This window comes from Cynocephalus volans, chromosome 13 (assembly GCF_027409185.1).
Source record: "Cynocephalus volans isolate mCynVol1 chromosome 13, mCynVol1.pri, whole genome shotgun sequence".
Classification (NCBI taxonomy): Eukaryota; Metazoa; Chordata; class Mammalia; order Dermoptera; family Cynocephalidae; genus Cynocephalus; species Cynocephalus volans.
The window spans coordinates 21,036,208-21,041,833 of NC_084472.1; the positions used below are offsets into that span (position 1 = coordinate 21,036,208).

The 5,626-nt window shown below is 43.1% G+C and overlaps 1 pseudogene; it reads right to left on the bottom strand.

Moving 5' to 3' along the window:
* Nucleotides 1–1,086: 1,086 nt before the first annotated feature.
* On the bottom strand, nucleotides 1,087–5,135 carry LOC134361604 (uncharacterized; annotated as a pseudogene).
* Between the last annotated feature and the right edge of the window lie 491 nt (nucleotides 5,136–5,626).

Consider the following 5,626-nt stretch of genomic DNA (forward strand, 5'->3'; position numbering starts at 1 on the left):
ACACATCAGCAAAGTACTTCAGGAAACACAAAGTGGGACCCAGAATTTGGAAGAGCTGAGAACTATCAGCTCCATGGCATCATCTGTCCCAAAAAGGGTAGTATTTTTTTAATATGGTGCTCATTACTGCTGCTTATCAAATATTCCAATCTTTCCCATTCCACATATATGATATTGTTGTATTTCCTGAATCTCGCATTGATGGGGTCATGTGACTAGTTTTGGCTAATGAGTCAAAAGCAAAAGCAACATGTGTTACTTTTTTGCTGGAACATTAATGTCAATGTGAGACCCTTCAGATTCAAATTTCCCTTTGCTACCAAATTAGCCTGGGTTTTCCAGAGAAACAGAACCAATATATATACATATATATAAAATAAGAAATTACTCATGCAGTTATAGAGGTTGAGAAGACCCAAGATCTCTGGTGGGCAAGCTGGAGACTCTCCCAGGATAGCTGATGGTGTGAGTTCAAGTCTGAGTCTGAGGCCAAAGGCAGAAGACCAATGTCCCAGGTCAAAGACAGACAGAAGGAGAGCAAATTTTCCCAGACATTTGCTCTATTTAGGTCATCAACAGATTAGATGAGGTCCACCTACATTGGGGAGGGCAATTTGCTTTACTCAGTCTACCAACTCAAATATTAATCTCATTCAGAAACACTCTCACAGACATACCCAGAATAATGTTTAACCAAATATCTGAGCATCCTATGGCTCAGTCAAGTTGACACATAAAATTAACCAACACAAGTCCACCCCTTGTGAACTTGGTACCCAAGTACCTTAAACCATACTTAATCTCTAAATAAAGATAATAACAAGGCCATAATTCTACTTAATCTGATACAACTATCCTGTGCACAACTGAAAATGCAGTAACCCCTTCCCTGGAAGAGGAGGTAAAGTCCTTGAGAGATGTTTACTCTTCTCCTTGATAACCCATAAAGTAAATTTTGTGATATAAGATTAACAACACTTAAATATTATGATATAAAGTCAATACATCTTATGTTACATGATAAAGGGATATGAGAGGAAAGAAAACAAAGATATCTGCTTAATACACACATACACACAAATATATTCATAACAAAATAAGGAGGAAATACTCATGAAAATTACAGTTGTCATTTCTGTAACTGGTCATGTGGTCATAGGCTGTGTGTATAGTTATATCTTCTTCCACTATCCATTCTGTATTCCCTTTACCTTCGACAAGCACCTCAGCTGGTCATGGTTTTTTACCTGGTAGAGTGACCCAAACCTTCATTCCTGAAGGGTCTGGGACATTAGTAGTTCTGCTTGGGTTGGGCTTTTGTAGTTTTCTGTTGATCTTAATCCCAAAACATGGTGATACTAAGAGACACCCTAAGGGATCTCCTGTATTCTAGACATACTATTACTTACTTCCATTATGGAATAATAGTCCAATTTACTCTTGGTAGTCAGGATCAGTCCCCCTAGCTGGCAAGTAACTCTCTTTTTTGCCTGTTAATTCAGAGGTATGAGGAGTTCAAAGTGACTCAGTGGCAGTGTCAACTCCCACTTCAATGGAATTATTGTTTTGTCTCCTGGTGGGAGCATTCCTCCCTTTGAAACTAAGACCTCTAGGCTAGCAGAGCATAACAAACATTTTGCTAGTGGATCACTAGAGGTAATGATGAATAGAGCCACTCCCATTTCCACCCCTTCATTCCTGGACCCGTGAATCCTGGCTATGGGAGAAGCAGCACTGTGTATTAGATGCTGATGCAAAGCATACACAGCCTTCTAGAGAACCTTGCCCCAGCCTTGCAAGATAATTCCACCTAGTTGGTACTGTAACTGAGGATTCAAAAGGCCATTCCACTATTCTATTAAACCAACTGCTTCAGGATGCAGAGAATTATGCTAAGCCCAGTGGAGTTCATGACCATGGGCCCACTGCTGCACTTCATTTGCTGTGAAGTGAGTTCTTTGATCAGAAGCCATGCTGTATGGAATGCCATGACAGTAGATAAGGTATTCTGTATGTCCATGGATGGTAGTTTTGGCAGAAGCATCAAATGGAAATGGTGAGGAAGACAAATCCATATCCAGAGTAAGTGTCTATTCCAGTAAAAACAAAACGCTGCCCCTTCCACGATAGAAGTGATCCAGTGTAATCAACTGGCCACCAGGTGGCTGACTGATCACACCAGGGAATGGAACCATGTCAGGGACTCAGTGTTGGTCTCTGCTGCTGGCAGATTGGACACTCAGCAGTGGCTGTAGCCAGGTCAGCCTCAGTTGGTGGAAGTCCATGTTGCTGAGCCATCCACACCCTCCATCCCTGCCACCATGGCCACTTTGCTCATGTCCCCATTGGGCAGTGACAGGGATGACTGGGAAAGAATCTGGTGTTCATAGAACATGTCATTCTATTCACTTGAGTATTAAAATCATTCTCTGCTGAGGTCATTCTTTGGTGAGCATTCACATGGAAGAGAACTACCTTTACATTTTTTGCCCATTCAGAGAGGTCTCCACATAACTCTTCCCTATCTGTGTCACCAATTTCCCCAAATGTCCCTTTCAAGTCTCTGAACATGCAGCCAAACCATTGTCTACAGCCAATGAATTAGTTGTAATCATATGTCTGACCATTTCTCCTTCCAAGCAAAGTGTAAAACCAGGTGCACTGCCTGAAGTTCTACACACTGGGAGGACTTCCTTTCACCAATGTCCTTAAGGGATGTCCTAGAAAGAGGCTGTATTGCCATAGCTTCCACTTTCAGGCAGTGCCTGCATATGATGCAGAACCATTTGTAAACCAGGCCTGAGTTGAGTCTTTTCTTTCTCTGTCAACTGATCACAGGGAACTCCTCATAAGACCGTAGGTGTAGGGTGGCAGAGAGAAGGCAGCATAGCAGGAGTAGGAACCATGTGCATTTGGGCCACTTCTTCATGTAATCTAATTGTGCATTCAGGGTCTGCTCGGGCCTGATTACGTAGATGCCACTTCCGTCTGATGGTGGAATGCTGTGCTGTGCATATCTAACTTTATAACTTGGTGGGTCGGATAAGACCCAGTTCATGATGGGCAGCTCAGGTTGTATGGTAACTCAGTGGCCCATGGTTAAGCATTTAGTTTTTACTAAGGCCCAGTATCAGATCAAGAGTCGTTTCTCAAAAGGAGAATAGTTATCTGCAGAAGATGACAGGGCTTTGCTCCAAAATCCTAAAGGCCTGCCAAAGGCTCCAAACTGCATCCTTATTTGCCACTGACACTTTCAGCACCATTGGATCTGCTAGATTATATGGCCCAAGTGGCCCAAGTGTCTGAGCAGCTCACACAGCAACCTGGACCTGTTGCGGAGCCTTCTCTTGTTCTGGGCCCCACTCAAAACTGGAAGCTTTTTGGGTCACTTGGTGAATGGGCTGTAGTAAGACGCCCAAATGAGGAATGCATAGCCTCCACAATGCAAAGAAGGCCATTTGACATTGTGCCTCATTTTTGGTTCCGGGAGAGATCAGATGCCACAAATTATCTTTCACTTTACAAGGGGATATTTTCACAGGTGCGACATCATTGGGCCTATAAGAGTTTCACTGAGAAGGACTCTGAATTTTTGTTGTATTTACTCCAATCCTTTGGCATACAAATGTCTTACCAATAAGTCTAGAGTTTGTTCTGCTTCTTGCTCACTAGGTCCAGTCAGCATAATGTCCATAATGTAATGGACCAGTGTGGTATCCCATGAAAGAAAAAGGCAATCAAGATTCCTGAGAACTAAATTATAACTTAGGCCTAGATAGGCGATAGACCCCTGAGGTAGAGCAAGGTGTATTGCTGGCCTTGTCAGCTGAAAGCAAACTGCTTCTGGTGGGCCTTACGGACAGGTATGGAGAAAAAGGCATTTGTCAGATCACTAGCTGCATACCAGGCACCAGGGGATATGTTAATCTGCTCAAGCAATGACACCGCATCTGGCACAGCAGATGCAATTGTAGACACCACCTGGTTAAGCTTACGATAATTCAGTGTCATTCTCCAAGACACATTTGTCTTCGGCACAGGCCAAATAGGTGATTTGAACAGGAATGTGATGGGAATCACCACCTGTATTAGTCTGGGTTGTCCAGGAAACAGAGCCAATATGATATCTATGCCTGTACTTATATATATATTTACTACAAGGGATTGGTTCATGTGATATGGAGTCTGAGAAGTCCCATGATCTGTCATGTGCAAGCTGGAGACCCAGGGAAGCTGATGATGTAGTTCCAGTCTGAGTCCACAGGCCTGAAAATCAGAGAGCCAGTGCTGTACATTCCAGTCTAAGTGTGAAGGCCTGAGATTCAGGAGTGCCAGTGGTGGAAGTCCCAGTCCAAGAGCAGAGAAGGTCGATGTCCCCGCTCAAGCAGTCAGGCAGAGCGAATTCTTCACTCTTCTGCCTTTTGTTCTATTCAGTCCCCTCATGGATTGGATGATGCCCCAAAACATTGGGAAGGGCAATCATCTTTACTCAGTCTACCAATTCAAATGCCAGTCTCTTCTGGACCAACCCACACAGACACACCCAGAATAATGTTTAATGAGATATCTGGACCCTCCATGTTCCACTCAAGTCACACATAAAATTATCTATCACACTACCCCCGCATCTCTTAAATCCTTGATGGTGGCACTAATCTCTGCAATTCCTCGAGGAATGTGATAGCGCTATTTTCCTAGATAGAGGCAGTTCTAGTGGCTTTCACTTGGCATTCTCCATCATAACAGCTCTCACTCTACAGGTCAGGAAACTCATGTGGGGTTTCTGCCAGATGCTGAGGATGTTTATTCCAATTACTCATTCTGGAACAGGGGAAAGGACGCAGGATGTGTCTGGGGAACTACTGGATCCACTGTGAGGTAAACCTGAGCGAAAACTCCATGGATCACCTGACCTTCATAAGCCCCTACTCTGACTAGAGGGTCAAGTGATATTTTGGGTCCCCTGGAATCAGTGTCAGCTCAGAGCGAGTGTCCAGTAGTCCAAGAGAGGCCTAATTATTTCCTTTTTCCTAATTTACAGTTACATTGATAAAAGACCGTAGGTCCCTTTGGGGAAGGCTGGGAGAAAAATTAACAGTATAAATTTCCTCAAGAAGATCCAGCTTCCTCTTCATTCAAAGAATTCTGGGTCTATAAACTGGCTCAAGCCTGAGAGTTGATTGAGGGGCATGACTCTCTGTTTTTATGATTTGAATTAGATTTTTGTTCACTTGACCTAGAACTTTTCTGTCTACACAGATCAAGTAAGAATATAGGATTGCTATATATAGTGAAGTTCTTCGAGGATGGCAGGGCTCCTGTCACAAATTTATATCTCCCATAGTGGTGAAAGGTATGTCTTCTGGACTCCACTAGTATGGGTGAGTAGGTCTTAAGTGACAAATTCATGCCAACATTCCAATTTCTCTGTCTTTGGACCTCTTCCTATATGTTAAACCAAGGCCGGTCTTATTTGCTCACTGTGGGGCACCTTTTGGTTTATGTTTCAGCCAAACAACTGAACAAACTTTTAGAACCCTTCCTAACTCACTGAACTGCAACATTAAATGCAGAATCTCTATTTAATGGGCTCATTTCAATGAATTCAGCTTGATCCAACTTAATG